Here is a 27,968-nt window from a genome sequence, read left to right on the forward strand (position 1 = left end):
TGCAGATTTCCCCACTACTTCCTCTCCCTTTTCCCTTCCCCCCTACTTCAAAGAAAGTTAAGTGTAGCCAGGCATGATCAGGAAACCTAAAAGGAGGAAGTAGAAACTTATTTGTGTGCACAGGGAAGGAGAAAGACACTTAACAACATCAGGGCCTGTTGCTTCAGTTGGCCTAATTAATATACATCCACTATACTCTCTGAAAATGTTGGTTCAATTTCTCCTTTTAGTCATGTTTCTTTCCAAAATACTAAAAACTATAATCTATAATGATTGCATCCTGGAATACCCAAGTAAATGTCACCTAAAAAGCTGACCAGTACCGGGCACAGTGGCTCACGACTGTATTCTCAGTACTTTTGGAGGCCGAGGCGGGGTGGATCACCTGAGGTCAGGAATTCAAGACCAGCCTGGTCAACATGGTGAAAACCCATCTCTACTGAAAATACAAATATTAGCCGGGAGCGGTGGTGCACACCTGTAATCCCAGTTACTCAGGATGATGAGGCAGGAAGAATCTCTTGAAACCGGGAGGCGGAGGCTGCGGTGAGCTGAGATTGTGCCACAGCACTCCAGCCTGAGTGACAGAAAAAAAAAAAAAGAAGAAGAAGAAAGAAGAAGAAGAAAGAAGAAAGAAGAAAGAAGAAAGAGAAGAAGAAGAAGAAGAAGAAGAAGAAGAAGAAGAAGAAGAAGAAGAAGAAGAAGAAGAAGAAGGGAAGAAAGAAGAAAGGAAGAAGAAGGAAGAAGAAGGAAGAAGAAGGAAGAAGAAAGAAGAAAGAAGAAAGAAGAAGAAGAAAAAAAAAAGCCGACCAGGTTAACTAACTTAATACTTGCTATCTGATATTCAATATATTCAAATCATTCAGAGAAAAGAGTGGGCTTCAAACCAATGACTTAAAAGTGAAAGGACTTGTATTAATCCTGACTCATCTGTTTCCTAACCACTACCTTAGTTTATCATTCTGATTTAATGAAGAATAAGGCTGTGCAACTTGTAAAGGGAACTAAAGAAAAACATACTGCTACTGAATAAAATGCTGAGAAATCAAGGAGAAAGGTGGTAGACTGGGAATTCCCACTGAAATATTTAATTAGATTCACGACAAAGCATGATTTGTGGAAATTTTAAAAACTTACATGTACCTACCACTCTAGACTAAAAAATAATATGCACAAAGGCCATTTCCAAAGAGAATTTTCCCCCGCCTACTTAAAAAGTTTATAAAGGATAATTAGCATCCATATTAAGAAATTGCCTCATGAAATTCTAAACAGTGAGAAAGAAATGAGCTCAATTAAAAAGCTTATTCAAGTGTACCCAAACTCCCTTTGACTTACAGAGGGTTACCCTAAGGTTGAGATAGGTCAAGGCACTATTTACAAAATTTATGCCAGTAACAGCTGCCATTTTAAGAAGCTAAGGAATTTAATGTACTGCTCGGACAACTGGTTAGAAAATAATCAATCTGGTATAAAGCCATTCTAATTACACGAACTCTAAATTTTTTTTCGTCTTTCTAGAACATTTCTGTATTTCACAAGATTTATTTAAATAAATAAATTTAACCATCTTAGGTGTCTGTAGTAAATTTTCATTCAAAATAAGATAAATGTCTATCATTTACACATGGGAGAAAATATTTTTATATTTATAACCTGATCTTATTAAAAAACCCTAACTATAAAAAATGCGCATAGAAAAGCTCTGCTATAAACCAGCACTTAGCCTAAAATTCATAAGAAATTCTAAAACTAAGGTATGCTAGATCCTAAATCAAGTGCTCTCATGTTAATTCCTTCTGATTTCTTTGAACTCAGAATTCACATTTTTCAGAAACACAATGGTTAAAATGTCAAGTCAATCACCTCACTTCTGGAAGATATGGCATCCTTCTAGGCCAGAGGGTGACTTAGTATATATACTAGCAGAGCAGATTAAATAGCTTACTAACAGAGACAAACATACAATTCAACAAACCACGTAAGACTTTAGCTCTTATACCTCTGAAACTGTTTTAAAAAAAGTTAGGGTACCTCCCCACTCTACCCCTAGCATATTCTTTCAATCATTGTAATTTTCAAAAACGTGTCGAGTTTTAGGCCACCTGGCAAGAGTTTATTTTTAAAAGTAATTTCTACATAACGATTTCACTTCTCTAAACCAAATCCAAGCTGAAACTTGGTTCCAAAAGTGCTAATAATACAACCACAGAATTAAAACACTAAGATTTGGAAGGTTCCTTTGATTTCACCTAGATTCACCTACTCTAACTCCCTCTAACTGACTGGGGGAAATGAAATGATAAGGTCTGTAGTAAACGAAATGGTATTCACACTTAACAAAATAAAACCCCAGGGAAAAGCTCCAACACCTCCACTATTAAACTGGGATTTGCTATGAAATAAATACTGTAAACAAAGAACAAAACCTAACAATACAAAAAAAACTAGGTCCTTTGAAGAAACAAGAAAAATCAAGTGGAAAGACAAGAGTATATCTATATAGACTTCAAAACATGAAATAATGTTTACACTAAATGAACTATCATCTCATTTTGGTGGACCTAATAGAACTATTCTAATTCCCTAAGTATTACAAATCCATGCACAACAAATCACTGCTCATTAACACAAGCTCTTGTTCTCTCCAATGGAAATAATAGCTCTACATTTTATTTTTGAAAAACAGTAACAAGTCTGAAATAAAACAGTATTAACTTTTTACTCCATTAGAAAAAATTTAAACTGGTTCACTCATCCTTTCTTTCCATGCAATTACTGTATTATTTTAAAACATCTGAGTAAAAAGAAATCTATAATATATACATTTAATTCAACCTAAAATCTGAATATACAAATGAAGGCCGGGTGTGGTGGCTCACGCTTGTAATCCCAGCACTTTGGGAGGCCAAGGCGAGCAGACCACTTGAGGTCAGGAGTTCGAGACCCGTCTGGCCAACAGTGTGAAACCCTGTCTCTATTAAAAACACAAAAATTAGCTGGGCGTGGTGGTGTGTGCCTGTCATCCCAGCTGCTCTGGAGGCTGAGGCAGGAGCACTGCTTGAACCCAGGAGGTGGAGGTTGCAGTGAACCAAGAACGCGCCACTGCATTCCAGCCTGGGTGAAAGAGTGAGACTCCATCTCGGAAAAAAAAAAATATATAGATACACACACACACACACACACACACACACACAAACTTTTGTGACCTTTACTTATACCTGAAAAAATTAACTGGTAATTTCAACAATCTTAAAAATATTTAGCTTAATACTTTTGATGAGTTTCTTCACATAATTAAAATCTAAGTCAACTGGAAAATGTTTTCCTAATTAAATGTATTTGTATTTAAATCGCAATAATGGAAAACTGAAATTTATAAATAAAATCATTCAATTATTGACAATCTAAAAAAATTTCCCCTTAAAAAAAGAACTATTATGCTAAACTGATAGGTATACATAAACACTAATCTCATTTAATTATATTAATTTACCCAATTCTTAACCTTTAGCGTTGAAGACAATTTATACTAATATTTAACCAATTATTTTCTAATAATGATTATTTAGAATGTCAGATACTTTATTTTGTTTATTCTGTAATCCTTGCAACAGAACACTGCCTAGCTCATAGTAGATTCTCAGTATATATTGTTAATTGAATAAATAAATCATTTATCCTATAAGCAAAATCGACTGACCACATTCATTGGGTTCTTTGCACAACTAGAAGTTAGATGAAATGATATTTAAAGAACATTGTTTAAAGAATGTCTGAATATCAATAAAGTTTAATTAACCGTTAATTTTAAAAAGTAATCTAAAATTTCTTACCTGGTAGGGCTGAAAGGCACTGTCTTCAGTTAAAAAATCCAGTTGCTTATCTACAAGGAATTCTACTGCAGTGACTGAACTGGGTATACTTCTTTCAACCAGAGGTTTGAAAGTCTGCCAAGAAAAAAAAATTTCTAATGATAATTTTCTGGGTAGTATCCTGAAATTATGAAGGAACACACATCAATACAATGTATCAATGTCATTATCACTACAGAGTCTCAGGATGCCTAATATTAATTTTCATATTATAAACTAATGCTTTTATCTATACCATAAGGTATTTGTGTTTATTTAAAAGGAACAAACTAGATCTACATGTGATAAGGACATATTTGAGTATACTAAGTCCCAACTGTTTACTTTTAACAAGGGATGTAATAAAATATGCATGTGTGTAAAAATGTTTGCTTAAAAAAAGAAATTGCTTTTGAAACAGTAAACTGGGTTGGAGAGCTTATTTATCCCCGCCTTTTTTAACTGTATTATTTCTTATTAAAGAGAGTAGTTATTATTTCAATGTACACTTTTTGTCTAGCTCATTCATATTAAGCAGGATTTTAAATGATCAGGAAGTATCTGGTCTTTCAACTCCACCCCTTGCACTCCCACCCCCGCCCCTGCACCAAGCACAGATAAAAATCCTGCAGCTTTAGTGAGAGAAGCATGGAGGAAAGGAGTAGAGAAAGAGTCAGTAAGAAGTACTACACAAAACTCTACTTTGCAGTCAAGTCCAAATCTCCACTACTTCTTTTAAAAAAAGTCAATCCAAGGTCATTTGATTCCTTTAAGAAGATACCTTTAACATATGAGATTTAACTCGTATCTTGGGTAGGGGTGACAGGGACAGAGCCAGGGGAGGAAGAGGAAGGAAACAGGGATACAATGTATAAATTTCTTTATGACTATCACACTCACTTTCAAAGTAGATGAAGATTAAATAAAATACAAGTGTCTTATATTCATGGTACTGTTCTAAAAACTTGAAAATGAAAACAAAATTCCACCATTTTAAAAACACGGCTGCTTTACTATAAAAATTTTTTTTAACTGGAAAAAAGTTTGGAAAACGGAATTAATAATCAACTCAGTTTCTAAGTTACCTATATCACATGGAGAAATCTTTCTAGCTACGGGGTAATTTGTGTTAATATTTCCACACAAAACAAAGCTTTTGGCATAGACAGTACAAATTACCAGACATTTCAAAATCACTGTTTCCCCTTTCTCTTATTCTGTCTTTAAAAATATATAACATCTTGTTAATAACAATAAACATACTCCAGGGAAAAACTTCAAGATGTTTGGTTTGGAGTGGCTTTTAAGGAGTTAATTTCTACATTTAAGAAATTCCTAAGAGGAATTTCAGGTTGACTCACTGCAATATGTAACAATGTTTCAAAGTTAAAAATTTAATATTAAATTTAAGCAAGTCTTATTTCTACACTATCTACATCATGAAGTTACAAATAATATTTTTTCTTAATTAAAAAACAGGAAAAAATTCTCGTACATTCTCACTTATTTTCAATATTTAAGATTAGAAAATCTAGTCACAGTAACATCCTCTCTCCCATATCCTAGGCTAACCTTTTAAGCACTGTATTATTTATCAAAATTATTTTTATTTGGGTGAGAAATCACATTTTCAAAATAGAAAATCCTCACACTATTTAGCTGTTTCCTTCTACTGTTATCATTTAACACTTTTCAATTACATAAAATCCTATAGGATTTCATAAAATCCTATTTATTATTTTACTTAACAAGTGACAAACAGTTTGTAAGAAAGTCAAGAGCATTCATTTTATTTAGGCTTTCAAAGTGTCCACCACTACGTGACCAACTGACATGAAATATGTAACATAAACAGGGATATTCGGCTGATCCCTACTGTAAAAATGTTTTTTCATATTATATCTCTGTCAGTTTAGTTTTTAAGTAAACGAGAAAACACTGGCATCTTCTCAAGAGGACTTTTAATCCTTTAACATTATCAAATGATCTATTTCTTTTCAAACAGTACCATGTCAGGTCAACCCATGAAGGTTCACAAAAAGGTCCACAAAAGGTATTATCTAAGTGGCTAAAGATACAATTCAATTAAGTAGGATTTGAAAAAGAAGTAAAGTTCTCCTTCTGGAGTGCCTCTTTCTTACGCAAATAATACAGGTGGCTTGCATTTCCTATGAGACCTAGTCATTTTATAATATGAAAAACATTCTTCTGAAGAGAGCTCTTCTTTTCAAGGTAGGTCAGAGTTCTAAGGGTAAATTTCAACAAGGCGACCTATGATTTAAATTACTCTAAGTTAATTTGAAAAGACTTCTAAGCTAAAAAAAATTCTCACATTTTAAGATGTCTCACTGAAAGCCAAGTAAAATTTGGCTACCAGAAATGTAAGAAAACTAGCTGACAATGATCAAATTTGAATACTCTTACAAGGACATGAGTACTTATAATCATTTACAAGTGGAAGTCTAAAGTATATCATGCTTCTTAAATAGCAAATAAAAAGTGCTGATAGATACTTTTACAGTATTTGTTAAAAGAAATGTTTCAATATTTATAATGAGCAACAGTGAGTATGTGTGACTGCTCTACTTTAAGGAAAAATGAAAGGCAAACAACATATGAAGTGATATTAAAATACACCCCGGTTTTTTAAACTGGCAAAACAACCATGTAAGTATTGCTAATTTTTGTATTAGTATAGTATATTTCAAAGTAACATTATAAGTTTAAAAATAATAAAAAACATATTTAAATAAAAACAAATGGGTCCTACAGCTGGTATGATGAATTTGTAGTAAATAGTCCATGGGTCTAGGTGCACTGGGATGTAAAGAAACTAGAACTCATGCATAACTAATTCAACACTCTAAAGATGTATCATTCTATGAGTAACTTCCACAGCCTAAAGGGAAGCAATGAGCTAACATCTGATGAAAGTCACAGTAGAATATGGCCCTAATCACAAAAGTCTATTATTCAAATGCTCTAAAAAGCCTTTGAAAACCAAAATGAAAATTACTAACACTAAATGTTCAGTTGAAAAAAATGCTTTTTCAATTTTATTAATGGAGTGAGTGTTTTTTAAGGTCATTTATCACTGTTAAACATACTTTAAAAATAGTCTATGGCCAAAATAAATATAGTTGAGAGCCTGCATTTCTAGTAGGGCCTACCAAACTATAGGAAGAATGCTTAGAACAACTGTATCCTGTTTGGGGCTCCATGCTGCACCACATTCCATTCACATGAGGAAGAGGCGAACAGATGAGCCCTCCTCGAAAAACATTTTTAAAATAAATCAGCTACAGCTCTTAAACACAACTCAGCTGCTCAAACAAACGATGTTAAAGCTCACCATTTCACATTTAACAGGAAATTTAAGAAGCTTATGTCTGCAGTCTTAGTTTCTAACAATCTCCGGTTAACAGTTAACAATCCCAAGTTAAAAAAAAAAAAACAGGCTTATTAACTGCAAAAATACTAATATAAATCTCACCAAAGGTAAATACTAAAGCAGAAAACAACCTAAGCAACATTTTAGAAGTTAAGATTTAGTCTACCCAAAAAAAAAAAAAAAAAAAAAGGACTGGAGTGACTTGAAAGAACAAAGTCCAAATTCCCACCCAAGCAGGTCTATTGAAAAACACGATACTGTTAGAAAACAAGTTGGGGGTGGGGAAGGGAATAACCAAAAAAAACCTTACAAAACAAATACCCCCACTTCCCTTGAAACACTAGTCTGAAAACCCTAATTTGAAGCACTTCTGCCATAATACTTTAAACAATTAAACTCTAGTTTTTTAATTAACATTTACAGTTATTAAATTACTACGAACACAATAAACCTTTTTAAACAAATGAAAGTTAAAAATTCTTAAAACTAAAAACATTGAGGCCAGACCTTTTATAAAAGGCAGTGACCTTAATTTCTCAGGCTGAGAAGAAAAACCAAATGTAAATTAAGACAAAAGAAAAAGGAAGCAGAAAAATACAAACCGTACTTTGTTCTTGAGAATTTTAAAGTATCTTTAAATCTCAGAAATCCACAACAAGGCTTTAAAGGTCAGTAAGTATTTGCTGAAATTTCCATTGTGTTCTGGAAGAGTATCTAGTGTAAATACTTCTTTAGTCTTCAAAAATCACAGGCAAATGGCTCTCAAACCAAGCATTTCTGAGCTCACTTGCAGCGGCGTCATTGTATAGGAAGAAAAGCCAAGACCACAGAACGAAGCAGGAGCTGTAACCTAACAAGTCTCCGACGAGCAAATGACGATTTTCTGTCTGCTCTGGCTCAGCCCTGGCAGTGATGAGGATTACAACTCGCTCTTTGTCATCAGCACTGTGGTGTTAACGACTAAGAAATCCTGCAGCTGAAGCACTACTGCATCCTCCGATCTGGGTCAGGATAATTTCTCTCGAGGTCGCTTACATAACCAGTAAGATACTCCAAATAAAGAGAACAGCCATCCATCAGCTGGAGAAAGCCTTTCCCACTGTACTCTGTCTGCGTGGAAACACAGTGCAGTAGCTTCCAACAGTGCAGACACCCAAATGAGAACGAGTACTTGGCTTAGGGCACACTGAGAGAAGGGAAGAGGCGGTGCTCTGTAAACTGTAACTAATCCCCCGTCACAGGTGCTGATGGAGTCACTTCCAGCACGAGTCACATTACTGGTGATTACTCATTTGGCTGCGGCCATAGAGACTGGCTCATAATTTTAACAACAGACAAAGACAGACTAGTGGCGAGACTGAAAGCTCAAGTTTACTGTCTCCTTCATAAAGCAAATGCAAATACTAAGTTTTTGCTTTCCAGATTTACCAAGGTGAGAAAGTGCAGAAAAGAAATAACATGTGACTATCTCTCAAGTTGGCAAAAATAAAGCATCAAATATACTTTGTATGTTTTTGGGCACGATTTATTAGTATAACCATTTTGCCTTAAAAATATTAAAAACTTCAAAATAAATCAATTTAAAATATTTTTAGACAATAATCTCAACAATTTCATAGGCATTTTACTAAAAAAAAACTGGTAATATTTATTTTGGTAGATTTGAAAATATTCCTCCATCATTTTCACTCATTACAAAAAACAATTTTACTTAGATAGTTCTAAGATACTTACAATTTGAAAGCATAAAATGTATTTCTCAGATGTGTTATATAATATAGTCTCTTAACATCTATCGAAATTCTAGAGTTCTGCTGTCTGATGTTGTCCAATATGGTAGTTACTAACCATATGTGGCAACTGAGCACCTGAAATGTAGTTAATCTGAATTGAGATGTGTAATGTACAAAATACACACTGAATATAAAAAATAATTAAGATGTATCTCATGAATAATTTTATTTTGATATGCTAATATTTTGACATATTGGGTTAAATAAAATACTGTAAAATTAATATACCTATGTTAAAATTTTGATGTAAAGACTCAATTTAAAATCACACATGTAGCTCACATTTTATTTCTACTGGACATGAATACTCTAATAGTAAGTTCTCTATTTTTTGGAGGACGTAGTCTTGCTGTTACCCAGGCTGGAGCGCAGTGGCACGCTCTCAACTCACTGCAACCTCCGCCTCCTGGGTTCAAGCGATTCTCCTCCCTGAGCCTCCCAAGTAGCTGGCATTACAGGGATGCACCACCACACCCAGTTAATTTTTATATTTTTAGTAGAGACAGGGTCTCACCACGTTGGCCAGGCTGGTCGCAAAAACTCCTAACCTCAGGCTATCCACCCACCTCGGCCTCCCAAAGTACTGGGATTACAGGTGTGAGCCACTGTGTCCAGCCTCTTTTTTTTTTGAGACAGGGTTTTGCTCTGTTGCCCAGGCTGGAGTGCAGTGGCGCGATCTTGGCTCACTGCAATCTCTGGCTCCTGGGCTCAAGTGATCCTCCAACCTCAGCCTGCCGTGTAGATGGGACTACATGTGGGCATCACCATGCCTGGCTAACTCTTTGTATTTTTTTGTAGAGACAGGGTTTCACCATGTTGCCCAGAATGGTATGGAACTCCTGAACTTAAGCGATCCACCCACCTCGGTTTCCTAAAGTGCTGGGATTTCAGGCATGAGTCACCCTGCCAGGCCTTACAGTAATTTCTCGTTTCATAGTGGAGACTTATGTGATGATATGAGACTGACTCTGGTTACTCAATAAATCAAAGAGCAGAGATTGAATGGAATATAAATTTGTGGCTCTATGTAAAACATCAGGTTATATCTATTAATTTGTCAGTATAATTAAATTTTAACCTTTAGAGCACCCAGTGAAAATTTGCAAGTTTCTGACTTGGAGCAGGAAAGCTGGCCATATACTTAGTCAACCATGCTTCTGTATTACAATTTAATTGAAATGGTTTCAGTTTTAATGTAGAAATTACATGATGAAATAGAGGAATTATATATGGTAACATGCACTGAAACTTTAAAAATACACTTGTAGGTGCAAGAAAATATTTAATCTATTTTAAAAAGATGTACGTAAATAGTCTTTTTCTTTTTTTTCTTTTTTTTTTTGAGACAGAATCTCACTGTTGCCCAGGCTGGAGTGCAGTGGCACGATCTCGGCTCACTGCAACCTCTGCCCCCATGGGGATTCAAGGAATTCTCCTGCCTGCCTCAGCCTCCAGAGTAGCTGGGACTATAAGCGCGCGTGCCTGGCTAATTTTTGTATTTTCAGTAGAGACAGGGGTGTCATCAGGTTGGCCAGGCTGGTTTCGGATCCCTGGCCTCAAGTGATCCACCCGTCTCAGCCTCTCAAAGTGCTGGGATTACAGAAGTGAGCCACCACGTCCAGATGTAAACAGTCTTTTATTATAAATGTATCCCTATGGAGAAATCTCAATTTCAGTAAATCTAAAAATTCATGCTAATTAAAAAAAAATTTTTTTTGACATAGAGTTTCGCTCTTGTTGCCCAGGCTGGAGTGCAATGGTGCGATCTTGGCTCACTGCAACCACTGCCTCCTGGGTTCAAGCGAATCTCCTGCCTCAAGCCTCCTGTGTAGCTGGGATTACATGCATGCACCACAACGCTCGGCTAATTTTGTATTCATACTGATGTTTTTTAAATACCACATACATAATCCCTTTAAATCTACTCCAGAAGTATCAATTTCATTTCACAGAAATTATCAGGTTAGCTACTGAAAAGAGGCCAGGATCAGTGGCGGGTGGATCACTTGAGGTCAAGAGTTTGAGACCAGCCTGGCCATCACGGCAAACCCCGTTTGTACTAAAAATACAAAAATTAGCCAGGGCATGGTGGCGTACCTGTAGTCTCAGCTACTCTGGAGGCTGAGGCAGGAGAATTGTTTGAACCTGGGAGACGGAGGCTGCAGTGAGCCAAGATCGTACCACCGCACTCCAGCCTGGGTGACAGAGCAAGATTCTGTCTCAAAAAAAAAAGAAAAGAAAAGAAAAGAAAAACTACTGAAATTTTCAATTTAGTATATGATGAACTCGCACTTATAAAAAGAATGAAAAAGAGATGGGCAATGATTAGCCTAAGACTGTAAAATATGGCTTTATTTTATACAACATATTGTGTAGAACATACATGATACAAAAAGGTAACTTTATTTTTTTGAGATGGAGTTTTGCTCTTTTTTGCCCAGGCTGGAGTGCAACGGCACAATCTCGGCTCACTGCAACCTCTGCCTCCCAGGTTCAAGCAATTCTCCTGCCTCAGCCTCCCAAGTAGCTAGGATTACAGGTGCATGCCACCACGCCCAGCTAATTTTGTATTTTTAGTAGAGACAGGGTTTCACCATGTTGACCAGGCTGGTCTCAAACTCCTGACCTCAGGTGATCCACCCGCCTCGGCCTCCCAAAGTTGCTGGGATTACATGCGTGAGCCACCGCTCGCAGCCAAGGTAACTTTAGAACGAAGTGTTTTTAATAAATAATGTTGTCGAGTGGATATTAAATCGCATATAACCATCCTAATAATCCATTCATAATTAATCAGACATAAAATAAAAAGAATCTATGTAAATAAAAGAACTCACAATGTCATGTTACCAAACCAAAAAAAGCAAATGCTTAATACAGCTTAATATAACAAACTATCAAATTTTAAGTACTTTAGTACATTTCCCCAATTTATTGTAAATTAGAAAATTTCACAGGATTTATCTCATAATCTTGCATAAACTAAAGTTTGTCTATATTATGACACAGACTTAAAAACAGCTGTTTTTGCTTCTCAAGTACTTCAGTCCCTTACAGAATCATATAGCACACAGAAGTACACGTAGCTAAACCATACAATTGCCTCAAAAGTCATACATTCTTAGTAACACAAATGTACTAATTTTTAGTAAAATTAATGTAATTAACAATACTGAAAAACCATTCATTTCTAAAAAGTATTTCACACTACATCATGGTTGAATTAAAATAAGACTAGCTTCTCCACTACTATAAATACTATAGAATCAATTCTTGATGCAAAGGATGCAGAGTTACAACTAGTTGGTAATAATGAATGCCTTTTAAATATTTAAAATGGGCTTGACATACATATATTTAGAGATTGGGTCTCACTCTGTTGTCCAGGTCAGAGTGCAGTGGAGCTATCAGCTCACTGCAGCCTCAGACTCCTGGGCTCAAGCCATCCTCCTGCCTCAGTCTCCTGAGCAGCTGGGACTACCAAGTAAGTGCCACCACGTCTGGCTAATATAAATATATTAATGTGACTGGCCTGGTATTAATTGGTCTGGTACTCTGGTAAATTTTTAACACAAACAAAAATAATGAAGTAATGACATAGAGAACCCACTTGGTATCAAGCATAAATTGCTAGGTTTTACTTCAAGTCTCCTTAATGCACTCCTGTTCTTACAACTCATTAGGGAATGGTAGATCCTACCTTTCACACATTTTAGTCCTTTAAATTGATTGTTCTTATGGCTTATACCTTCTTTACTAGACTGAGGTAAAAAGGTGAAAAGTTAGTTAATTTTTCTTTCTGCTGGGAGGTGGGGAGGGGAGTAAAAGGCCTTTTTTGGCTGCTAAACCAGGCTAGGGGAAGAGGAAACTACTCCAGTTACTGCCCAGAAATACACATCTCTAACTTCCTTCCTTTTTAGTTGGTTTCTAGGTTACAAGCTGAATAAATCAACAGAGGTCAGAAAGTAAACAGAGGCTAAAAGGAAGGCAACACTGTCGCCTACCCAAAGAAAATCTACTCCTTCCAGTAATGTAAGAATCTTATATTTACAATTTTAAGAGTTAAAATAAACAAGGATTTTGGTTCCATTTATCTTGGGCCATGAAAAGAATACACCTCTCATCTTTATACTTGTGGAAGCCTAAACAAACCACTGGATTTTAAAAAATTATACAGACTCAAAAACAAAAAAGCAAAAAACTCTTACAAGTTCAATGATCTAGCAGTATAAATATTTTTAAAGACATATGGGTAGGAAAAAAAGATGAACAACAATAGTAAGAGGAATTCAACTTGACTGGCCTTACAAGAAAGCTGACTATAATTCATTAAAGTATTTTTCAATATGCCATACTGTAAAATCTATGAAAATACATAAAAATGTAACTCCTACATCATTGTAATGTCCAAAGGATTAAGTTTTTAACAGTAGGTCACACACAGTGGTTCATGCCTGTAATCCCAGCACTCTGGGAGGCAGAGGCAGGTGGATCACTTGAGCCCACGAGTTTAGATCAGCCTGGGCAACATGGTGAAACTCTGTCTCTACAAAGAATAAATAAAAATAGCCAGGTGTGGTGGCATGCACCTGCGTTACCAGCTACTCGGGAGGCTGAGGTGGGAGGATCGCTTCAGCCCACGAGCCAGAGGTTGCAGGGAGCTGAGACTGTGCCACTGCACTCCAGTCTGGGTGACACAGCGAGACTCAGTCTCAAAAAAAAAAAATTTTTTTAACATTAGTAACTCCATGCAGATCTTCTATGCAATGCAAAACTTGTGTATCACAGTTTCAAACCTTCAATAGTCTATGATTTCTACAAGGATTTCTAGTAAATATGGACCTTATCTTAAGACTTTTTTAACTCTCCTATCTCCAGCAAACATTGTAGCACATTCATTCAATCAACAGGTATAAAATGGCTTCTATGTGCAAGGCACCATGCTTTGGGCCAGGGTATGCAATAGTGAGGAAAAGACAACCAAATTCTTACCCTAGCAAAGTATTCAGTCTTTTATAAGAGAATAGAATACAGTAATCATACAAATTAAGCAGCAATCATACAAGCAGACATAGTGGCATGTCCCTGGAATCCCAGCTACTTAGAAGGTGAGCTGAGAGGATGGCTTGAGCCCAGGGAGTAGGAGACCAGCCTGGGCAACATAGCAAGACCCTGTCTCTAAAAATATAGGTATTTTTAAAAAAGAAATACAAAATTTAGTCCTATTACTTTAATGTTAGAAATACTCTTATTTTTACAAATAAAAAAATGGACACTCAAGAGTTTAAGTGACTTTGTTTGTCAAAAATCTTGTTTATAGAAGTGCTAGGACCAGAACATGGATTTCCTAATTCACAGCTGAATGATTTTTACATCATAAGATGGTGTGAAAGGATTGTATTTATTTTCATGCTGGTTGGCATGGGTGGCAGAGAGCAAAGTGTTTTGCCATCTGCTGAATTAAACTTTAAACTTTGAACGCTGAATGGAGAAAAATGAAGCCTGTCTAGAAGAAACTGCAAAGTCACAAAGTACAAAGGAAAAGAAGTATGACATAAGTTTATATATTTTTAATTTGCTTTACTGACATATGTCACCTTTCACAAAGGTGAAATAAGCAGGATTAGGAGGAAAAAATCAATTCAACATGAAGGATTTTTAAAGCTAGTTCAGAAAAAGAACATTGGGAAAGATGATAAAACACCAATATTTGGAAAAAAAGAAAAGCTTATTTAATTACTTTTATTTCTGTCAAGAAGTGATTTTACTATGGAAAATATAAACTAGAGATTAAAAAAGTAAACTAAAGATTAAATGATATGTAGAGGATCCTTTTTGTTTCCAAAAATAGTTTTCTTAACAATTATATTTGAGAAAATCTGTAAAATAAATGCATGAAAAAGATCCCATATTCTTATCCTTAGTGAACCCAGCCAAGACTTTCAGCACTTTCAGCCCTTTTTTTCCTCACAACCATATTAGTTATCAACATTCAGGATACGTGCAAATTTTAAGTTGCTCATTTTATTTAGTAATCTTCTCATGTTCTTACATTGCCATCATTTTAACTACTTAAAAAATAGGCATGAGTTTATTAAAGCATTGGTTTTATTATTCATTCTCTTAATGTTGAATGCTTAAGCTGCTTGCAATTTTGTATTATAAACAATACTATGAACATCTTCATGCTTTTAGTAATTAAAAATCATAGATTAAATTATATGATAGAATACTAAATTGGTAGGTACAAGCTCAGAGCCATTAACTGTCAGTCTTTGAAAAAATTCATGGCATTGCCAAGACATTAGAGACAGGCAGTTGAGGCCGGGCACGGTGGCTCATACCTGTAATCCCAGCACTTTGGGAGGCCGAGGCAGGCGGATCACAAGGTCAGGAGACGGAGACCATCCTGGCTAACACGGTGAAACCCCGTCTCTACTAAAAATACAAAAAATTAGCCGGGCGGGGTGGCGGGTGCCTGTAGTCCCAGCTACTCGGGAGGCTGAAGCAGGAGAATGGTGTGAACCTGGGAGACGGAGCTTGCGGTGAGCCGAGATCGCGCCACTGCACTCCAGCCTGGGCGACAGAGCCAGATTCTGTCTCAAAAAAAAAAAAAAAAAAAAAAAAAGACCAGCCTGGCCAACATGGTGAAACCCCAACTCTACCAAAAATACAAAAATTAGATGGGCATGGTGGCAGGTGCCTGTGATCCCAGCTACTCCGGAGGCTGAGGTGGGCATGGGGATTACAGGTGCCCACCACCACTACGCCCCAGCTAATCTTTGTATTTTCAGTAGGGACAAGGTTTCACCATATTGGCCAGGGTAGTCTCCTGACCTCAGGTGATCCACCCTCCTCAACCTCCCAGTGCTGGGATTACAGGCTTGAGCCATGGCACCCTGCCAGGAAACCAATTTTAATTACACATGTAATTAACAGTAGTCCCACAAAATATGAGACTCACTGAAGAGTCAGATATTGAAGCTTATACAGTATCTGAAGCTATGGAAGGAATAGAAGCTTGGGGCTTTTTTGTTTTTTTTTGAGACGGAGTCTTGCTCTGTCGCCCAGGCTGGAGTGCAGTGGCGCAATCTCGGCTCAATGCAAGCTCCGCCTCCCGGGTTCATGCCATTCTCCTGCCTCAGCCTCCCGAGTAGCTGGGACTACAGGCACCCGCCACCACGCACGGCTAAGTTTTTGTATTTTTAATAGAGACGGGGTTTCACCATGTTAGCCAGGATTGTCTCGATCTCCTGACCTCGTGATCCGCCCGCCTTGGCCTCTCAAAAGTGCTGGAATTACAGGCGTGAGCCACCGTGCCTGGCCAAAATAGTAATCTCTATTTTTTTATTTTTTATTTTTTTAAATCAGTGTTCACTAGGTTGGCCTCGAATGTGTAGCCTCGCCTCCCCGAGTGCCAGGGCAACCAGCCTGAGCCACTGCAGCTCCCAGAAGCTTGGGGCTTTTAAGGGTTGGTGTCTACGCAAGTTATACAAAATGGAGTGAGAGGAGAAAATACATGATGAACAAAGATAGTCTTGTTATGCGGACTAAAGTCTCTCAGGTAATAACAGTTGTCTGCAGCAGCCCTTTCCCTGATACAGGTAACTTTTACTAAAGTAGATTTCCTTTAATAGATGGGTAAATTTATCTTACAAAAGGGCAGCTTTTCAGAATTACTCCTGTGTCTGCAGATTCTCAGAATAACTAGCTCAAAACACGGCAAAAAAAGATATTTTGGGGATGGTATATTCTGGTCTCTTACCAGAATATTTTGGGTGGGGTATCTTGAGCCAACAATGGATAATCAGTATAATGAAAATTTTTAAAACACAAATTGACCGAGTAAGAGCAAAATATATTCATTGAGAGTAATTTGCATTTCATTTTATATTTTTTTTAATTTTTTGAGACAGTCTTGCTCTGTCTCCCAGGCTGGAATGCAATCATGTGATCTTGGCTCACTGCAACCTCCGCCTCTTGGGTTCAAGCTATTCTCATGCCTCAGCTCTCGAGTAGCTGGGATTACAGGTGCACGCTACCACGCCTGTCTAACTTTTGTATTTTTAGTAGAGATGGGGTTTCGCCATGTTGGCCAGGCTGGTCTCCAACTACCTCAGGTTATCTGCCCACCTCGACCTCCCAAAGTGCTGGGATTACAGGCATTAGCCACTGCACCCAGCCTGCATTTTAATAAAAACAAAAGTTATTAGGTTAATAAGATTTGAAACTAAGAATTAAGGAACTTGACTTAAAACTTTTATCAAGACAACCTACAATAGGTAAGTCAATGAAATACAGGCTGGATGATAATTACATATCTGTAATGGGTTAAAGAGTACTGATTAATAGGCCAGGCACAGTAGCTCACAGCTGTAATCCCAGCACTTTGGGAAGTTGAGGTAGGGAGTTTGAGACCAGCCTTACCAACATGGTAAAACCCTGTCTCTACTAAAAATACAACAATTAAAAGAGAATAATAATAATAATAATAATAAAATTAGCCGGGTGTGGTAGCGCATGCCTGTAGTCCCAGCAACATGGGAGGCTGAGGCAGGAGAAATGCTTGAACCCAGGAGGCAAAGGCTGCAGTGAGCTGAGATTACGCCACTGCACTCTGGCCTGGGCGACAGACAAGACTCCGTCTCCAAAAAAATAAACAAACAAACAAACAAAGAGTACTGATTAATAGTACTGTTGCCGAGCGTGTAATCCCAGCACCTTTGGGAGGCCGAGGTTGGGAGTTCAAGACCAGCCTGACCAACATGGAGAAATCCTGTCTCTACTAAAAATACAAAATTAGTCAGGCATGGTGACACATGCCTGTAATCTCAGCTACTTGGGAAGCTGAGGCAGGCGAATCGCTTGAACCCAGGAGGCAGAGGTTGCGGTGAGCTGATATTGCGCCACTGCACTCCAGCCTGGACAAAAGAGCAAAACTCGATCTCAAAAAAAAAAAAAAAAGTACTGTTATTAACCTGTGATATATTATTCATTCATTTCTGGTCTTATATACTCATTATCGCTTGAAAGCTATCTCTATTTTCAAATTAACAAGTGACAGAATGGCTGGCTAGGCACGGTAGCTCACGCCTGTAAACCCAACACTTTGGGAGGCCGAGGCAGGTGGATCACCTGAGGTCAAGAGTTAGAGACTAGCCTGGCCAACATGGTGAAACCTCATCTCTACTAAAAATACAAAAAATTCTCCAGGTGTGGTGGCGGGCGCCTGTAATCCCAGCTACTCAGGTGGCTGAGGCAGGAGAATCGCTTGAACCCCCGAGGCAGAGGTTGCAGTGAGCCAAGACGGTGCTACTGCACTCCAGCCTGGGCAAAAGAGCAAAAACGTTGTCTCAAAACAAACAAATAAAACAAATTACACAGTGATTTAAAAATATGTCTTATGATAAAAACAATCATGACCTAGATTTTAAAATGATCAAGAAAATCTGGATTTGTATCCATTTAAATAGAAAAAAATTTTTAGGCCGGGCACGGTGGCTCACGCTTGTAATCCCAGCACTTTGGGAGGCCGAGGCGGGCGGATCATGAGGTCAGGAGATCGAGACCATCCCGGCTAACCCGGTGAAACCCCGTCTCTACTAAAAATACAAAAAAAATTAGCTGGGAGTGGTGGCGGGTGCCTGTAGTCCCAGCTACTCGGAGAGGCTGAGGCAGGAGAATGGCGTGAACCCGGCAGGGTGGAGCTTGCAGTGAGCCGAGATTGCACCACTGCATTCCCCCCTTGGTGACAGAGCGAGACTCTGTCTCAAAAAAAAAAAAAAAAAAAGAAATAGAAAAAAATTTTTAAAAAGCTGAAATAAGGATTAACCTTAAATTTTAATAATGAAAAAGTTTACCTACATTTAGGTTTAAAAACTCAAACTACTCAAGTAGAATGTACAGAAGCACTAGCTTCCTTGAAATGCATGTGAAAGAGGCCAGGGGCCAGGGGCTCACACCATAATCCCAGCACTTTGGTAGGGAGGCAAAGGTTGGGAGGATTGCTTTGAGACCAGCCTGGACATCATAGTGAGACCATCTCTACAACAAAACAAAAAATTTAAATTAGCTGGGCATGGTGGCATGTGGCTGTAGTCCCAGCTACAAAGGAGGAGCACTTGAGCCCAGGAAGTTAAGACTGTAGTGAGCCATGTTTGTGCCATTGTACTACAGTCTAGATGACAAAGCAAGACCCTGTCTCTAAATTAATTAATTTATGTGAAAGAATCCTGAAGGGTTTGAAGACACTAAACCAACACATATTACATATATATTTTTAAATGGGAGTGGGGGGAATCAAAACTTGAATAGGCTGGGCACGGTGGTTCACACCTGTTTTCCCACCACTTTGGGAGGCCGAGGTGGACGATCACCTGAGGTCAGGAGTTCAAGACCAGCCTGGCCAACATGGTGAAACCCTGTCTCTACTAAAATTACAAAAACTACCTGGAGTGTGGTGGCACACACCTGTAGTCCCAGCTACTCAGGAAGCTGAGACAGGAGAATCACTTGAACCTGGGAGGCAGAGGTTGCAGTGAGCTGAGGTCATGCCACTGCACTCAAGTCTGGGTGACAGGGCGAGACTCCATATCAATTAAAAAAAAATTACAGAATAATAAGATCATTTGAAGGAATGGTAAATGTTTTGCCTGGGGAAGAGAAGAGGGGCAAATAATAAATATGTATGATTATTTAAAAAGTTAGTGTAGGCCACACGCGGTTGCTCACGCCTGTAATCCCAACACTTTGGGAGACTGAGGTGGATGGATCACAAGGTCAAGAGATTGAGACCATCCTGGCCAACATGGTGAAACCCGGTCTCTATTAAAAATACAAAAAAATTAGCTGGGTGTGGTGGCGCGCACCTGTAGTCCCAGCTACTCGGGAGGCTGAGGCAGGAGAATAGCTTGAACCCAGGAAGCGGAGGTTGCAGTGGGCCAAGATGGCACCACTGCACTCCAACCTGGGCGACAAGAGTGAAACTCCATTTCAAAGCAAGAAGATTCTGAATGAAAATTTGTCAAGTCGTCACTATAAGGAATATATTTCTGCCTCTGCCTGGGGGTGGTTTATAAAATATTAAAGATTCTTTTCAATTCTAAGATTTTAATACTATCTTGTTCAATCTACTTAGTGTTTAAAAGCAAAGTATAGATAAATGTGATAAACCAAACTCTTCATAAACACTGCTGCCACTTGTGTATATATAAAAAAGTATAAAATAAGTACTCCTGAATGTTTCATGTATTATTCACATGAACTGGCAGAATTAAACGTAAAACATAACATCTCCCATTTTAAACTTGATTAAGTAAACCAAGTAGGCTGTCCCACTTGACAGAAATAAAACTACACAAGATGCTTGTGTGGCATGGGATCCTTTACTTCTTTTTCTTCTTTTCTTTTTTTTTTTTTGAGACGGAGTCTTGCTGTGTCGCCCACAATGGAGTGCAGTGGTACGATGGGATTTCACCGTGTCAGCCAGCACGGACTCGATCTCCTGACCTCGTGATTCACCCGCCTCTGCCTCCCAAAGTGCTGGGATTACAGGCGTGAGCCACCGCATCCGGCCTTTGTTTTTCAGATGGAGTCTCGCTCTGTCGCCCAGGCTGAAGTGCAGTGGCGCAATCTCAGCTCACTGCAACCTCCGCTTCACGGGTTCAAGCAATTCTCCCACCTCAGCCTCCCTAGCAGCTGAGATTACAGTGCACACCACCATGCCCGGCTAATTTTTCTTTTTTCTTTTTTTTTTTTTTTTTAGTAGAGATGGGGTTTCACCATGTTGGCCAGACTGGTTTTGAACTCCTGACCTTGTGATCTGCCTGCCTCGGCCTCCCAAAGTGCTAGGATTACAGGCATGAGCCACTGCGCCTGGCCTTTTTTTTTTGAGACGGAGTCTCGCTCTGTGGCCCAGGCTGGAGTGTAGTGGTGTGACCTCGGCTCACTGCAACCTCCGCCTCCCGGGTTCAAGCGGTTATCCTGCCTCAGCCTCCAGAGTAGCATGGACAATAGGTGCGTGCCACCACACTTAGCTAACTTTTCGTATTTTTAGTGGACATAGGGTTTCACCATGTTAGCCAGGATGGTCTCGATCTCCTGACCTCGTGATCCACTGCCTCGGCCTTCCAAAGTGCTGGGATTACAGGCATGAGCCACCACGCCCAGCCGATCCTTTACCTCTTGAGGATAAAAATTAAATATAATTTTGTTGGAATAAGAAATATTATACTATTAAATCAACCCAACCATAAAAGCAATGCTTGTGTTAAAATGTTAATACTCATAAAAATCACAGGAGAAACTGAGGTTAACCTAAAATAAAATGTCTTCAGTCTTGAGTCCTGTCAAGCACACCATCCTCAGGGAGTAGGACATATGATGTTATGTTTGCATATGACTGATTTCCTGACCTTTTTTGGTCAAAAGCTAGTAATATGCATCTTCCAATTTTTCCTAATCGTTTCATTGTTTGTCCTCTTAGAAACTTGAATAAGACACCTTTTTTGCAATGGTTTTGTTCACTTCCATCTGGCAAACATCTGTTTCTTGTGCAGTATAAGTCAACAAGGCTCTACAATTATTTCCCCATTACCTCCTTGTTTGTTAAAACTGATGATGTCAGCAACAATCTGGAAGCTGAATTTTTCAATGGACAAATGAGATTCACAATTTCCATTAAGCATATGATATGATGCAGTATCTATTTTTGCACATTTAGAAGATTAACACATTTAGGTGACAATGATCACCTATGTTAAGTAGTATTTAGATTCAAAACATAGTAAAGTAATAACAAAGTAATCCAAGTTTCTACCATACTTCTTTAAGTATTGGTAACTTATGCCAATATTTTGACAGGAGTGAAATATCAAAGTACTGATATGCAACACAGAAAGACTATATTGAAAGAGAGACCTTTTTCACACAATTGAAGATTGGCACTGAAGTGTTTTCTTTCAATTACAAATTATGATTTATTTAAAATTTCTTCCCTTTCTAGCATGTTAAGGGGTAACAAAGTTATATTTTAAAAATGTACGGGGAAAACAAATATACTAATCTCCTCTCAGGTCAATAACTATTAATAAAATTTCGATAACATTTCTTCTTTAAAAGACCTTCTCCACTAAAACTCTAGGTTTTCTTTTTTTGAGACAGTCTTGCTCTATCGCCCAGGCTGGAGTGCAGTGGCGTGATCTCGGCTCACTGCAACCGCCGCCTCCCGGGCTCAAGCGATTCTCCTGCCTCAGCCTCCCAAGTAGCTGGGACTACAGGCACATGCCACCACGCCTGACTAATTCTTTGTATTTTTAGTAGAGACAGGGTTTTACCGTGTTAGCCAAGATGGTCTCAATCTCCTGACCTCGTCATCTGCCCGCCTGGGCCTCCCAAAGTTGCTGGGATTACAGGTATGAGCCACAGCGCCCAGCTCTCTAGGTTTTCTTAATTCAGGTCAGTTTCACTGAAGACTTATCCCTCTAAAGGAATGAGACAAGAGTCCCAGACCTAACTGGGAAAGAAAAAAGTTAAGGCCCACTAATGATGCCCAAAAGCCTTACAAGTTCATCCCTGTAGAGACAGGAAAATTTCATAGATTCTTCATAAATAATAAAGATTTCTTACAGAGTTGCAGTTTCCTACAAAGTTTCAGATAGCCTATAAGCAGTCTGAGCAAATAAACTTCTTTGTAGGACTCCTATGGATTTAGCAGTGTTTTATAGCTTTGGTAACAATTGCCTTTTCTTTGGGGATCTGAAAGCTTCCCTGTATTAGCAACCTGACCACCTGCTTTCTGAGCCTTTTTTTTTTTTTTTTTTTTGAGACCAAGTCTTGCCCTGTCACCCAGGCTGGAGTGCAATAGCACGATCTTGGCTCACTGTGACCTCTGCCTCCCGGGTTTAAACGATTCTCCTGCCTTAGCCTCCCAACTAGCTGGGATTACAGGCACCCGCCACCACACCCAGTTAATTTTTTTTATTTTCAGTAGAGATGGGGTTTCACCATGTTGGTCAGGCTGGTCTTGACTCCTGACCTCAGGTGATGCGCCCACCTCGGCCTCCCGAAGTGCTGGGATTACAGGCGTGAGCCACTGCACCTGGCCTTTCTGAGCTTTTTAATAGAACCATTCTTCTTCATTTCAGGAATTCTCAGAATCATTCTTCCTGCTTCCTGTCACATTTAGGTTAAACAATATTTTGTTTTAACTTTGTGCTGTATTCTACTTGGCCTTGGAAAAATGTGGGTATACTTAAAAAGTTACATAATTCAGTGTAAAAAAACAAAACAAAACCATTTAAAGTAGTCATGGAAATATGCATTTTTCTACTCTGATAAGAAGAAAAGCAAAATGCTAGAGAAGCAATTGTGCATGAACTAGGTTTGTCAACAGAGTCAACTTAAAATGTCTGTGTACTTTGCTAGGAAAAAGAGAATTTTCTTTTTTCTTTTCTTCTTTTTTTTGGGAGGGCGGATGGAGTCTCGCTCTGTCACTCAGGTTGGAGTGCAGTGGTGCAATCTTGGCTCGCTGCAACCTCTGCCTCCTAGGTTCAAGCTATTCTCTTGCCTCAGCCTCCTCAGTAACTGGGATTGCAGGCTCACGCCAACACACCTGACTAATTTTTTGTATTTTTAGTAGAGATGGGGTTTCACCATGTTGAGCAGGCTGGTCTTGAACTCCTGACCTCAAGTGAACCATCCACCTCAGCTTACCAAAGTGCTGGGATTACAGGAGTGAGCCACCCACACTTGGCCTGGAGTTTCCTTTATCCTTCTCTTACAGGGGTGAATTAGATTGAGCTTTGTTATGCTTCATTATGTTTATTACTGTCATTCATTCCTGAAGAATCCTGAAAGCTTGATGCTGAAGGCTGAGAGTGGTGTTAACCAAGGCCTAGAACCAGTGGTTCTCAAAGGATAACCCTCGACCAGCAGCATCTGCAGAAACACCAACCCTTCATTAACTTCATCCATAGGTTCTTGGGAATAACACATAATGAAACCACTTTTACCACGGGCTGATATAAACAAGAGTTAAGTTCCTATGGCATATTTCTGGTGACAAAAACATCATTAAACTTCGAAATAAGGACTCAAAGCACATTCAATATTTAACATTGAAATAAATGTAAGCTATACATACATTTAAGAAAGATTAATAAAATCAAGATTATTTACCCAATTATTACAGTTCAGAGTTGTGAGTGGCCAGAGCTTATCCTAGAAGCTCACCATTCAAGGCCAGAACCAATCCTGCACAAGATGCCATTCCCTGGCAGGGAAGATTCACACACACACACACACACACACACACACACACACACACTCTCTCTCTCTCTCTCTCATACACACGCACACACATACACACACAATTACGTAAGTAAATTAAATTAGCTTGCACATCTTTGGGATTTGGGAGGAAACCAGAGTATCCTGAGCAAACCCACGCAGACATGGAAATAAAGTGCAAACTCCTCACGGACAGTGGCCCTATAAGCACCACTGTCACAACCAGTTTATGACCAAACTGGGCCTACACTGTTGATAACAAAATGTCGAGTTATCTCATAGGTATAATGGAGCTCCAAACTGCAAGTCATGTAGCATGCATGATAGAAAAAGCTTTAACGACTTAACAACACCTGGAACCAATAATTCCTCTCCTCAGAACCAAGACTGGGACAGGAGCAGAACCTGAATGTCAGAACCTCTTTTGGAAGTGAGGGGTCCATTGGCCTGAAAAGATACAGGGCTAAAACTGGCCTCAACATAACTTACCGTAAATGGCAAAATTTGAAGCCCTCCAATCAGACTCTGCTAAGCCAACATTTCTAAATCCCTTCCCTTGCCCTCTGAGTCCATAAACTTGCCATAGATCCCAAATTAGAAAGACAGATTTGAGTCTGACTCTTGTCTCCTTCTTAGCCAGTTTTGCCATAAGCCTTTCTTTACTGCCCGGGCGGAGTGGCTTAAGCCTCTAATCCCAGCACTTTGGGAAGCAGAGGCAGGTCAATCACTTGAGCCCAGAAGTTCAAGACCAGCCTGGGCAACCCGGGGAGATCCCATTTCTACAAAAAATATAAAAATTAGCTGGGTGTGGTGGTGTGTGCCTCTAGTCCCAGCTACTCAGGAGGCTGAGTTGGGAGAATCACCTGAGCCCAGGAGTTTGAGGCTGCAGTGAGCTATGATCACACCACTGCACTCGGGACTGGGCAACACTGTGGGACCCTGTCTCAGAAACAAACAAACAAACAAACAAAACAAAAAAATCTTTCTTTTCTAAAAGGCCAGTGCCATAGTTATTGGTTTTCTGTGCACACTGGATAGCAAGCCCATTTGCTTGAGAGCAGCCCCAGCTAGGAATCAATACTTTTTATCATCAATGAAATAACAAAATGACATCATTCAAGGACCTGTTGTAATTAACAATGCATATTCCTGTGCTCCAAACCAGATTTACTGAATCAGAAATTCCAGAAGTGGGGTCCAGCAATCTGTGCTTTAACAAATTCTTAGGTCATTCTGATACACTATCAAGTCTGACAATCAGTGGCTTCTAGCAACTGTTCTTAAACATTTTCGAATCAAAGACCCTTTTGAGAATCTGACGAAAGCTGTAGCTCCAAAAGAAACTTGAGACACACACTATTTTACTCCACAATTTCAGAATTTTCAAGATCACCTGGAGAACATTCTAAGAATATACATTTCTGAGCCTTACTCTGTAACTTACACTGAGGGTGGGTCCCAGGAATCCTTAGGTTTAAAAAGCTCTCTGGGTTAGTTCTGAGGTTCAATCACCTTTAGGAACTGTTACTTCAGCCATTGCGACCGTGAATACGGTTAAGAACCGCTGGCCTAGAGTGAATATATCTCAGAGCAGAGCACCTCAGTCCAGAACTTAAGACATTCTCTTAACAGATCAGTTTCCTGGTCACTTTGCTCACTCAACATCCTACTTTCTCAGGAACCACAGGACCTTTAAATAATTTACCAAGAGCTTACATTGGAAAGCTGCCCATCCTCAGTATGTAGCTCTTTGAACCACATAGAGGCCCTTTAAACTTTACCCAATTATACACACCAGGTTTTCAAATACGAAAAACCTAAGGCTAGTAAGAGAATAAGCTCTTTGGTATTTTGCAGAAAGATATTTATTTAAAGGTATTCTGGCTTCCTAAAAATATCAAGCAGCTAAATCAGCACCCTGGGAAAGTGGTAATGCTGCCTCCCCAGAATACACGGAAAGAGAACATAGGTAAAAATAGTAAACAGAATAACCTCCAAAGTAGTTTCTTCTTGATATTTAAAAAAGATGAAGATTCAATCATTGTTGATCTCAACTTTCTATGCATACTAAGAGGAACAAAGAAAAAGTGCCTCAAAAGAAGACATGAGAAACCAGAAGTTAATCATTCAACAAAAAATTTATCAGCCTTGGCAACATAGGGAGTTCTTGTCTCTACAAAAATTAGCTGGGCATGGTGGCGCACACCTGTGGTCTCATCTACTTAAGAGGCTAAGTATGTTGCAATACATACAAACCCCACCCCCACAGGCACATATTAGTATAATATGTGGTAAAACCAGCTTGGCAGCTTTTGATGCAAAAAAGGATTAGTAAGTTTTATTCATTCAACAAATATTCACTGGAACATTTAAAGTGTGTTAAGCATTGTCTCAAGAGATTTTGGGTGATGCGAAGATGAAGCTAAACAAACTCAGTAGGAGACAATACTGTTCTGTGGTATGAAGGTTAAAGCTGTCGTTCCACATATGTGAAGTACCAGTCTCAATACACTGAAATAATTTCAAATGAAAATTAAAGACATACCATTCAGAAAGACATTAGAAACATTAGAAAACAAAGAAAACCAACAAAGACATTAGAAACATAAGAAAATAAACAAAGCCAAGTGTTACGGATAGTGAAGGTCTATCTAGAATCATTATGTTATGAATGACTAAAAGAAACAGAAATGTTTAGTCTAAAACCTTCACTATACTTCAATATACATGAAAAATTTCATGTATCTTATTCTAGAGCAGAGGATCTCATCCTGAGTTTTCTTCGAAAGCACTCAAGGAGTCTTAGAATACCCTGTAATTATTTGCAAATATTTATAAATATGTGTTATTTTCCCCTTAAAAGGTTAGATTTTCTTTTTCTTTTCTTTCTTTTTTTTTTTTGTTTTTTTGAGACGGGGTCTGGCTCTGTTGCCCAAGCTGGAGTGCAATGGTACGGTCTTGGCTCATTGCAACCTCCACTTCCTGGGTTCAAGCGATTCTCCTGCCTCGGCCTCTCAAGTAGCTGAGATTACAGGCACTTGCACCACGTCCGGCTAATTTTTGTGTTTTTAGTAGACGGAGTTTCGCCATGTTGACCAGGCTGGTCTGGATCTCCTGACCTCGTGATCCACCAGCCTCAGCCTCCCAAAGTGCTGCGATTACAGGTGTGAGCCACTGCACCCGGCTAAATTTTTAAATTTTTTGTAGAGACAGGTTCTCATTTTGTTGCCCAGGCTAATACTGAATTTTCTATCCATGTTTCATTGCAGAGGTAGAACCCACAGACACAGAGGGCCAACTGTATGTACTGAAAAAAAAAAATCTCTGTATAAGTAGATCTATGCAGTTCAAACCTGTATTGTTCAAGAGTCAACTGTACTTGGAATCATATACTATGTAGCCTTTTCAGATTGGCTTCTCTCACCTAGTAAAATGCATTTTTCTCCATGTCTTTTCATAGCTTAATAGCACATTTCTTTTTAGCAGCGAGTAATATTTCAATGTCTGAATGTACCACAGCTTATTTATTCATTCACATACTGAAGGACATCTTGGATGCTTCCAAGTTTTAGCAATTATGAATAAAGCTGTTTTAAAAATCCATGTTTAGGTTTTGGGGTAGACGTGTTTTCAACTCATTTGGGT

General features: G+C 38.6%; 1 protein-coding gene across 3 annotated transcripts in view; it reads right to left on the reverse strand.

Moving 5' to 3' along the window:
• The window catches only part of JMJD1C (jumonji domain containing 1C), a 362,166-nt gene that overhangs the window by 95,836 nt on the left and 238,362 nt on the right, over positions 1 to 27,968 (reverse strand). For 2 of the 3 annotated variants that reach the window (XM_030797726.1, XM_030797725.1), the window contains exons 1-2: positions 7,853 to 8,403; positions 3,837 to 3,950 (exon numbers count right to left, since the gene is read on the reverse strand). The gene's annotated coding sequence lies outside the window, so the exon portion shown is untranslated. Of the gene's footprint in view, positions 1 to 3,836; positions 3,951 to 7,852; positions 8,404 to 27,968 lie in introns of those variants that run through there. The other variant, XM_030797724.1, reaches the window with a different exon arrangement.

The sequence above is a fragment of the Nomascus leucogenys genome, chromosome 18, assembly GCF_006542625.1.
Source record: "Nomascus leucogenys isolate Asia chromosome 18, Asia_NLE_v1, whole genome shotgun sequence".
Lineage (NCBI taxonomy): Eukaryota > Metazoa > Chordata > Mammalia > Primates > Hylobatidae > Nomascus > Nomascus leucogenys.